The following is an 11,493-nucleotide window of genomic DNA, read 5'->3' as shown; positions in this document are numbered from 1 at the left end:
ATGACATTGGGGGCTTCGCGTGGAGTCAGTTGCACTACAGTAAAACCCATCGGTCGTCAATCCCATTCTGGCCAGCACTCAGCTTTGACTGGGGCTCCTTTTCCTTTCTGGTAGAGCTCATTCCTAATCTATTTTCCAGCTCGTCTGAAAGAGAAGGTTTTCCAGAAAAACCCTGACCTCCCTCCGCCACCTCCATCTGGGTTGGGTGACTCCTTGGTACGTCCCCAGATCTGTGCACACCTCCCTCGTCTCCTTCAGCGGGATGTGCCTGCTGCCTCTGTTTGTAAAAGCCCCTCTTCTCCCCACAGCCTGATGCAGAGCCCAGTGATAATTTCTGGGAGCACCTGCTTGCCCGGTCTCGGGATAAAGTGCTTGTTAATGGGACTGAGAGCTGGGCTGGTAGGTAACTAGGAGTAAATCATCGTAGGCCTTTGAATTATACTTCAAAGCTCAGCAGAAGGCAGAGCGAGCTGTCTGAAAAAAGAAAAAGGGGAACACAGGACAATTACTAAAACTCTGTTTGGCTCTGTTTTTAGGTTACCCAGGAGGGCTGAACTTACTGATCGAGACTCTTCAGAATACTATGAACTTGAACTTGGTCAAGGGAATCAAGGTCAAGGCAACACCCTGACTCTTTGATTCAGCACCAGATGCTATCATCTGTCAGGAGAAGGGTGTAAGGTGTGTAAGTCAGTTCAGATCTAATCTACATGCTGAGTGGAATAGACATTATTATCTGAACCCTTTTGCTTTCTTTGGAGAATTCCTCATTTTATGAGTCTTCTTGGGAGGAAAAGACCACTTCATTTCTGTTAACGGGTTGTAAGCTCTAACATTAAAAAATATTTTTTAGGATTTCCATCTTTCTGCTTATATTACTTACTAGAGGCCTAGTGCCCGAAATTCATGCATGTAGGGGAGGGTCACCTCAGCCCAGCCCACACCCTCTCCAATCTAAGACACCTTGCAGGGGTTGGAGGTGGTGGTGGGGAGAGTGGAGGTGGGGCGGGGGGGGGGAGGCAGGAGGAGGAAGGCAATGGGGGGAAGTCTGACCACCAGTTTAGGCCCAATCCCTAGGGTCGGGCCTAAACCAGTGGTCAGACATCCCTCTCACAATCCTGGACCACTGCCTCCTAATCGTTCACCTTCCTGCCTGCCTGGTCACCCCTGCCTGCCCCCCCCCCCCCCCATGCCAGCCTGATTGTCCCTCACTGCCTCTGAGTGCCGGCCTGATTGCCCCTAATTGCCCCCCCCCCCCTCTCATCGGCCTAGTCACCCCTGCCATTCCAGCTGGCCTGTTCACCTCTTACTGCCCCTCTGCTGGCCTGGTCACCCCTAACCGCCTCCCACCCCTACTGGCCTGGTCACCCCATGCAGCCTGCTTGTTCAATCATTTGGTCATCCCTCACTAACCCCCCTGCCTACCTGGTGGTAGGCAGCCATCTTGTGAGGGCAAGAAGGTCAATTTGCATATTACCACTTTATTATATAGGATCTGTTTATGCATATTGTTTACTTTTTCCATCAGAGCTCTTAGCATATTAATCATAGTTATTCTAAATTTTCAATCTGATAATTCCAACATCCCTGCTATATCAGAGTCTGGTTCTGATATTTTCTCTGTCTCTTCAAGATGTTTTTGCCTTTTAGTATGCCTTGTAATTTTTTGTTGAAAACCATACTGCATAAAAGAAACTCCAGCCTGGCCAGTGTGGCTCAGTGGTTGAGTATTAGTCCATAAACCAGGAGTTCATGGTTCGATTCCCAGTCAGGGCCCATGCCTGGGTTTCAGGCTTAATCCCCAGTAGGGAGCATACAGAGGGCAACCTATTGAATATTCTCATCATTGATGTTTCTATCTCTCTCTCTCCCCCTCGCCCTTTCTCTCTCTGACATTAAAGAAGAAAAAAGAGAAAAGGAACTCTGGTAAATGGGTCTGTGGTGATGCGGTGGTAAGATGTGTGGGGAGGGGAAGCGTTCTGTCCTCTGATTAAGTCTGTCTGTCCGTGATCCTGTGACCTTGGGGCTGTGAACTTCACAAGGGCCTCTCAGTTTTTCCCTCCTTTGGAGGGACAGGGCGGCTGTCCAGGGCTGGAGGTGGGTGTGTACTTCCTTCCCCCAGGTCAGCTGGACTCTGGTAAAGCCCCATTAGGTGAACAGTTTCTTTAGAGAGCAGGCTTTGTTAAGGACAGAGTGCTGTGGTGTATTTCAACGTATACTGTATTTCCTCTCCGCTAACAGAAGCATGGGAAGGTGTGGTTCCCACCCCCCCTCCCCTTATTCAATGAAATCCCAATATTTATTGTGAGAACCTGGTTAAGCTCCTGGAGGTAAAACTCACAAAAGTGTGGGACTTCCCATGTGCCCGTCCCCCTAGGATTTTTATCTCTTAGTCTTATTTACACAGAGCCCCCAGGAATTCAACATCTGCAATTCAGGCTTTCCTCCCCAGGCTCTGGTTCCGGTGGAGGCTTCCGCTCCAGTAACTTGTGATTCTCTATATCCACCTTCAGTCTCTCTCATTTTGGAGGCAGTAATTTGCCACAGGACCTCACTCTTACAGATCTAAGAAGAGCTGTTGATTTTTCAGTTGACTCAGCTTCTTACTAGTTAGAACAGAGGGACAACTTCCAAGTTGAACTAGAAACCAGAAGTGAGTGATTTTTTTAAAACATGTTTCTCATCATTGTAAAATATACATAAGATAAGATTGATGATTTTAACCATTCCCAAGTGTTCAATTCAGACATTAAGTACATTCACATTGTTGTGTGACCATCGCCCCCATCCATTTTCAGAACTTTCCCACCACCCCAAACTGAAATTCTGTACCTATTAAACAATAAAATCCACATTATGTACATGACAATTTTTATATTATTGACTAGAGGCCTGGTGCACAAAATTCATGCATTGGAGGGGGCAGTCTCTCAGCCCAACCTGCACCCTCTCACCGTCCAGGAACCCTCAGGGGATGTCTGACTGCCACTGCACTCGCCAGCCTTGAACTTGGCTTCTGGCTGAACTGGTTCACTGACCACCAGGGAACAGCTCCTGCATTGAGCATCTGCTCCCTGGTGGTCAGTACGCTTCATAGCGACCAGTCATTCCGCTGTTGGGTCGATTTGCATATTAGCCTTTTATTATATAGGATTGTTGATGCTGTAATTATTATTACGTAGTGGACAACAGTATTTGTCCAATTAGGGCATTGGGCATCATTCTCAAGGACATGCTTGGGATGGAGCACCATGACATACTTTTAAGAAAGGGGCTGGTAGAATCAACAGATATGTTTAGGGAGGGTCCCTGATGGGGAAAAACTGGGAGCTGAGTGTGGTGTTGATGTTCATTCAAGTCAGAGCAACGCCAGCTGCCCTGAAAAATCCGCTCTCAATGGGCACATTTATCAGGGTAAATGCCCTGAGTTCACACTTACTTCATTTCACTGGTTTTGTTTTATTGTTTCATTCTGCCCAGGAGCCTTGGAGCTCTGAGATGAATGGGGAGATTCCATGTGCTAATCTCATTTCCAAATGTAATTGGCACCTGAATTATGAAGCCTGCGTCCAGTCCAAAGGCTGGGCTCACAGAGCCATCTATCCTCCCTCCATGGAGGTGGGCCAGCGTGCCCCTGTGATGCGTGTTCACTGCTCCAGCAACGAAGAAGCAGTGGTACAACTTTTTGGGGGGCAACGGGGCAGTAAGTGTCAAAATTTTATATTTGCAGAACCGTCAGTCCCACAATTTCATTTCATAGATTTAATTCCTCTCAAAGAAGTGATTGGACAAGTGGGTAAGGGTGTTTGTTCAGAGATGTTCGATGCAGCTTTGCTTATAATTGTGAAAAACTGGGAACATTCTAACTGTCCAACAATACAGGACTGTTTACATTAAAGTAAGGCACACTAAAGGGCTTATTTACCGTGTAACTGTTTCCAGAGACGAGGTAGAATTGAATATAAGGAAAAACCTCCACAATATCCAGGCAAAACCTGTTTCCTAGTACAGTGACTGTCAGATTATAATACCCAAACCTGATAATATATGTGTGTCTCTCAGTAACAATGCTTCTGGAGCAAACGTTTATATTAAGTTATACCCATACTCCTAAAATGCAGTAGGACCGTTGAAACAAAATTACTTGGGGAACAAAGTTTCACATGATATACCAAATGAAACTGGTAGGTCAGAGGAACGGGTAGACGTGTGGAAAAATCAGTCACGTGACCCAGACGGTCTCGTACCAGCCGGTCTGGCTGATGGATGTGGGGGAAGTCATGGGTGGCACTTCCAGGAAAGCTTTTACAGAAGGAACCGACCTCATTTTCTTGCCTCCTTTGGCCTTTTCTGCCCCTTCCTGCTTGGAATATTGATGTCTCTCCTGGAGGTGCAGCAAACGTCACGCAACTACGAGGCTACAGAAGCCGAAGATGAAAGTCTCTGCGCTCTGGCGGAGAGGAGAGGAGGCAAGAGGAGGCATGCCCAGGACGCCTTGTTACATGAGACATACCGTATAAGCCTTTTACGGTTTACATCTCTTTTCCCATGTCTTCTGCCATATGCTTCCAAACGCTCTCCTGATACAGCTGTTGTTTTTATTTTCCCTTCTTCAAAGCAAATGATAAAAATATTCCATATCCTGATCAATATAACTGGATGCAACAAATGAAAAGTCAAATGTGCTAGCAAAGGGCTGTGCACCTCGCTGTTGCCAGCAGCAAGGGAGGCCAATAAGCAAATATTTAACAACCAATTTAACCGCTGATGATGTGGAAGTAATGCTAAGCATCCTACACCGCATACGTGATACCTTTGAAAAGCATACACATACACACATTGTACCGAGTTTGAGTAAAATGTCAGGAAATTGGCTTAGGGTTTTGAGCTAATGTGTACATAATACTCCCTATTTAATAGAATGGAAAGAGGCTTCTTTTGGCATTTTCATTAAGCACATCTTAATGAAATTGTAGGGCCCAATTAGCGCTATTAGTGGAATATGCCAGGTCTGGGAGGGGATCCTACTGCCCTAACACCAATCCCTATCTCCACTAGTCTCCAGGCCCAATTCCACCTTTCCCCTCCCCCAGAGCCTAGGTTTCGTCCACCTGCTGATCTTTGCCACCTCCCCCCTCCAGCTCGACCCTGACCACATTTGGCACAGCCCCTGGACCCCTCCTTCCCTTTTCTAGTATTTCCTACTTCTGCTCCCCAGCACCCCCAGTCTGTGGAGTGTAGGTGCTTTTTAGGTTCCCAGATGGAGCCCCTCAACTGCCTCATCAGTTCTGAGTCCTCCCCGCACAGATGATCTCCCTCAGCAACCATATGGAGGGCTGGGAGCAAACCAGCAATAAATGTATGATTGCGATAGAAGTAAAAAACAAAACAACACACACACACACACACACACACACACACACCACTAAGTTGAAAGGCACGTTATAAACACGCATGCTGCTGTGCTGTATAGAGGCAGAAAGGTGTGAAGGTCCCACATCCCATGTGGTTCAGGGTTCAGGTTCTGGAAGAGGGGCCACATGCAAATGAAAGAGACAAGACAAGAAATAATTGGAAATATTGAGGGACCAGTCAGGAGCCCAGCTCAAGAAGGACTCCACCTGGGCACCAGTCTTGCCATCCTTTTATTCAATCTGGAATCCATCTATAGCCCTTAACCACGCAATTTCCAGTAACAGGCAGACTATCTTATCAGTAAGGATGTACATGACCGTCTGGTAGGGAAGTTGCTTCAGCTACCATTGTCTGGACTGAACAGTGGGTGTACAGCCCTGATCTTTGCCAGAGGTCACCAGCCTTCCAAGTTCCTTGTCCACTCCTCTTTGCTAGTGAAGACAATGGGTGGCTTCCCACAGAAATGCCTTAAGCATGTTCCTCTTTGAGGGAAGCTGTACCGGAATTTCATCAGATTTCCCCTCCTTGAGTTGTTTTTCTCTTTTCCTTTCTTTTCTTTCCTTTTCTTTCCTTTTCTTTCCTTTTCTTTCCTTTTCTTTCCTTTTTTTTCTTCTCTTTTCTTCTCTTCTCTTCTCTTCTCTTCTCTTCTCTTCTCTTCTCTTCTCTTCTCTTCTCTCTCTTCCTTCCCTTCCCTTCCCTTCCCTTCCCTTCCCTTCCCTTCCCTTCCCTTCCCTTCCCTTCCCTTCCCTTCCCTTCCCTTCCTTCCTTCCTTTCCTTTCCTTTCCTTTCCTTTCCTTTCCTTTCCTTTCCTTTCCTTTTCTTTCCCCCTTCCACCCTTTAATCCTTTTATGTTTTCATCCAGCCCCACAACCTCCTCCCTCTGACAGCTGCCAGTCTGTTCTCTGTATCTATGAGTCTGCTTCTATTTTGTTTGTTAGTTTATTTTGTTCGTTAGATCCCATATGTAAGTGAAATCATATAGAATTTATCTTTCTCTGACTGGCTTATTTTGCTTAGCACAATACTCTCTAGGTCCGACAGGCGTCTTCAAACTACGGCCCATGGGCCACATGCGGCCCGCAGAGGAGTCTGATCCGGCCCGCCAGGTTTTTTGGGCAGTGAGCGCAGCCGAGGTGTTACAGTAGGAATTAGTAGTTCATATAGTCCGGCCCTCCAGCTCTCTGAGGGACCGTGATCTGGCCCCCACTTTAAAAAGTTTGAGGACCCCTGAATGCTGTCAAAAAGGTAAGATTTCCTTCTTCTTTTTTTTTTTTTTTTTTTTACAGCCTAGTCATATTCCATTGTGCAAATGTACCACATCTTTTCTATCCTCTCATCTATTGATGGATACTGGAGCTATTTCCAAAAATGGGCTATTTATATATAAAAAAGGCTAAGTGACTGACTGGCTGGTACATATGACACACACTGGCAATTTAAAAATAAATGTTGACTCCTGCAGGTGTGATCATATAAAGCTCTCGCTGGCATGGGTAAAAGGCTAAGTGAGACTGTATGTACAACCAACCGTCCGTCTGACCATCTGATCAGCCAGCTGGCCAATACATATGACGCTCATTTGCAATCCTATATAATATAAGGCTAATACGCAAATGATTGTCACACCCTCATGCTCTAACGTAGGGGTGTCGAACTCAATCAGAGAAGGGGCCAAAATCTAAAATCCAGCCTAAATCGCGGGCCGAATGGTTTACTGAACAGTCATAAACTGTCATTGTGATGGAAACGCAGCGGAGTGCAGTGATGACAGCGCGGTGCGGGCCACATTGCAAGGCCTGGCAGGACGGATTTGGCCCGTGGGCCTTGTGTTTGACACATGTGCTCTAACGGCTCAAACACTCAACAATGAGAGAGGAATGGGGAATAGCCAGGCATAAATGAGCTTGAGAGAGAGGAATCAGGGCTAGCCAGGCTGCAGCCCGGGAGAGGGACAAGCCACTCACCACCTGCACCTGTGGCTCAGGAGAGGGATAAGCTGCTGCCCATGGTCCTGAGCGCCAGTGGCTGGAGCTGTGGCCCGGGTCCTGGGTGCCCGTGGCCAGCTGGAAGAGGGAATCCTGGGTTCTGGGTGAGGGGTGAGGCAGAAAAGGTTAGAGACAATAAATCCAGCAGGGGAGCGGTTAGGGGCAATCAGGCAGCAGGCAGGAGAGTGGTTATGGCCAGTGGTCCTGGATTGCAAGAGGCAATTGGACATCTCCTGAGAGGTCCCAGATTGGAGAGGGTGTAGGCTGGGCTAAAAGACCCCTCACCCCTATGCACAAATTTTGTGCACTGGGCCTCCAGTTTAAAAATAAACGTTCACTTTCGAATGCATGGTACATATAAAGCTCTTGCTGGCGCCAATCACACACGTGTGTTTCTATCTGTCATTGATTGGGAATTTGGTTGTTTTTGTTGACATTCTGAAGCTGAAAGAAAGCAGAGATTTTCACACCCATTCAATGGATGATGCCAAAAAGGCAAATTTTCCCATGGAATTTCTTAATAGTATTACTCCTTCAGGAATGCTGTGTCATAAATTAAAATTGAAATTAGGTGCAATCATCATGCTACTGAGAAATCTTAATAGTAAATGGGGTGTTTGTAATGGTACTAGCTTTATTATGAAAGATTGGGACCTAACATAATCAAAGCTGAAGTATTAACAGGATCTGCGGAAGGAGAGGTTGTTCTGATTCCAGGATTTGATTTGTTCCCATCTGACACTGGCCTCCCATTTAAATTAATTCAAAGACAGTTTCCCGTGATGCCAGCATTTTGGATGACTATTAATAAATCACAAGGACAAGCTCTTGCCAGAGTAGGAATATTCCTACCTGAACCCATTTTTTGCACATGGTCAGTTGTATGCTGCTTTCTCTCAAGTTTGAAGAGCACGTGACGTTAAGTTAAAGTTGTAAATACTTTCTCACAAGGGAAATTAGTCAAGCACTCTGAAAGTGTTCTCTTAATGTGGTATATGGGGAGATATTAGAATAAATTTAATCACTTTATCAGTCATTGTTTGCATTACTGTTGTTTTTATATCATGTTTTTGTTGTTTTCATATAGTTTTTTGTTTTTTATGTCATGTCTTTGTTGTTATTATATCATTTTGTTATTGTTTATTAGTCAATTTATATATTATTTTCATATACATTTTACTGATTTTCTTTTATATCTGACACTTCTATTACAGAAAAAGGGCAAATAGCCATGTTAAAATATTGCTTCTAATTAATTTTCTTTTAATGGGCGTGAATCCATGCCCCGGGCCACTAGTTGTAAATTATACCACTATGAGCATAGGGGTGCATATATTCTTTTGAATTAGTGTTTGGAGCTTTGGATAGATTTCCAGAAGTAGTGGTATCTTATAGTAGTTTTAGTTTTCTTTCTTCAGATAACCTTTTCAAGTGATTTTTGGTCATTGCCTCGTCTAAGAGTGCCTGTTCAAGTCTTTTTTTCCTTTTTAAACATGGATTATTTTATCTTTTACTTATTGACTTGTAGGAGTTCCTTTATGTTCTGGATACAAGTCCATTGTCAGGTGCATGAAATGCAAATATCCCTCCCAGTCTGAAGATTGCTTCTTCATTTGCTTAGTAATGTCTTTGGAGGAGCCTAGTTCTTATATTTAAGAAAGTCCAAATTATCAATTCTTTTAGTCTAGTGTTTTTTGCACTCAATTTGAGATATTTTCTTACCCCCAAGTTCATGAAGATACTTTTCTATGTTTTTTAATAGACTAATTCTTTTTAACTTTTGCATTAGGTCTACTTACTAGTATAATTCATATAATGTAATATGAATTTTTATGTATGGTGTGAGGTAAAAAAATTCATCTTTCCCCATACAGATTATCCTCTATATGGATATTCAATTTCTTTAGCACAACTGAATTTCAGTAGCATCCTTTTTGTGAATCAAATGAACTTACATGTTTGGATCAATTTCTGTTTCATTGGTCTTTGTCTAGCCTTGTATCAATAGTACCTTAGTTTAATTATTATAGTTTTACATTAAACACTGGCATTTGGTAGTGTGTGTTCTTCTTCAAGATTGTCTAGGCTGCTCTAAGCTTTTTGTATTTCCAAGTAAATTTTAGAATTAGTTAGATAATTTCCACACATAAACCTTGTAAGAATTTGATTGCAATTGCATTAAATCTTTAAGTCAATTTGAGGAGGACTGACAATAATACTAAGTCTTTCAATTCATAGTTTAGTTCTCCATTTATTTAGATCTTCTTCTTGATGACTTTGCTGAGTATCTGATTTAATTTAATCAACCCTGGAGTTGCCTGACCTTGGTCTTCTTGATATTAAATTACAACATTACATACAATCATCATATAGTACATTTTCTTTATTGCTTAAACTTTTTCCCCCCTGGTTACTTGCAGCCAAAAACATCTGAACTGACAAGCTTTCCTTGTAGTGTGATGGATTAAGCAGAAGGCTTGAGTCTATGCTACTCCCAGTGTGGCCATGGGTAATCACCTAACCTCTCTGGGCCCATTTTCTTATCCATGGAAACCTCACAGGGTTAGAAACTTGTTCTCTTTTTCACAAACTGGAGAATGCTGACTCATCTTACTTGTCCAATTTAAGTTGCACTTTCTTTGGGAAGTCTTCCCTGACTCTTTAAAAAAAAAACCCAAAAAACAAAAAACACCTAGCGCCCGGCTGGCGTGGCTCAATTGAGCGTTGACCTATGAATCAGGAGGTCACAATCAGGGCACATGCCTCGGTTGCGGGCTCAGTCCCCAATGTGGGGTGTGCAGGAGGCAGCTGATCAATGATGCTCTGTCATCATTGATGTTTCTAGTTTTCTCTTCCTCTCCCTTCCTCTGTGTAAAAACTACACACACACAAAACCTAGCTATTCCTTGTCTATATATGCCCCTCAAAGCAACCAGCACACTGTAATGTCATTGTTTGCATGTCTGTCTCCATCCGTGCCTTACTGGATCAGCCAGGGACTTGGTAGAGAACAGAGGGCACACTTCAAGGGCTTAATTAAAGAAAGTATAACGAAGAGACAATAACAGAGGAATAGACAGGATTAAGGGAACCCCTCGGGGATGATGAGGCACCCCGGGGAATAACCACAGAGGCATTGATACCACTCTTGAGTCTGAAGGATAGAGATGAAGGAAATGTTGCGGAACCCAGGGAGACCCATGGGCAGGTGAGGAGGGGAGAATACACACCTTACCCTCTCTCTTTTCTCACTCTCTGATTTACTTCAGCTCTCATTGGATCAGCCCAAACAGAAGTCAGAGGGCAGGAGTCCAGGTGATACAGTTTGTAGAGGTCAACTTCCAGGGAACAAAGCAGAGCAGCAAGAAGCGGAAAATGAGCTGAAACCGGTTTGGCTCAGTGGATAGAGCGTCAGCCTGCAGACTGAAAGGTCCCGGGTTCTATTCCAGTCAAGGGCATATACCTTGGTTGCGGGCATATCCCTGGTGGGGGGTGTGCAGGAGGCAGCTGATGAATGATTCTCTCTCATCAATTTTTCTAACTCTCTATCACTCTCTCTTCCTCTCTGTAAAAAATCAATAAAATATATTTTTTTTAAAAGAAGCAGAAAATGAATATAGGAGAAGAAATAGGTAACAGCACACTCACCTTCAGCATAAGCTTCTTTAGAATGGAGGCTAAATCTTTAAAAAATAAAATAAAATAAAGTTGCCATAGTGTTTTAAACATTTGTTACAAAAACCCAAACATCATAGAAAATAAAAGGCCCTATTATTAGCCCCAGAAATACCCACAGCTAACTACCTGTTGTGTAATATTTCAGGTTTTACTGTATAGACAAGCACGCTGAATATGTGGGTCTGTGGGAGAATGCAATTCCAGATATGACCACAGCACTATCTCTGGTCTCCCAGAGAGTCTTCTTGACCTTGCCATGCCCCAACATGAGGTGAATCTATTTATCCTACCCTTGTACCGGAGGAGGGCTTGTGATTGCTTTGACAGGGAGAATGTGGCAAAGGGATGCTGCACGACTTCAAAACTAGGTCATAGAAGGCAACATGGCTTTGCCCAGAGGTCTCTCTTCTTGGGA

The 11,493-nt window shown here is 44.1% G+C and overlaps 1 long non-coding RNA gene across 1 annotated transcript; it reads left to right on the top strand.

Annotated features, from left to right (window-relative positions):
- Positions 1-3,482: 3,482 nt before the first annotated feature.
- LOC118708353 lies at positions 3,483-10,781 on the top strand. The gene is made up of 3 exons (XR_004984549.2): positions 3,483-3,703; positions 9,821-9,909; positions 10,670-10,781. It is a non-coding gene; the product is annotated as an uncharacterized LOC118708353 (long non-coding RNA).
- Positions 10,782-11,493: the final 712 nt, after the last annotated feature.

Source organism: Pipistrellus kuhlii, unplaced genomic scaffold (assembly GCF_014108245.1).
Source record: "Pipistrellus kuhlii isolate mPipKuh1 unplaced genomic scaffold, mPipKuh1.p scaffold_m20_p_6, whole genome shotgun sequence".
Taxonomy (NCBI): Eukaryota; Metazoa; Chordata; class Mammalia; order Chiroptera; family Vespertilionidae; genus Pipistrellus; species Pipistrellus kuhlii.
The sequence above is the reverse complement of the archived record's forward strand: the minus strand, read 5'-3'. Positions and strand labels throughout refer to the sequence as shown.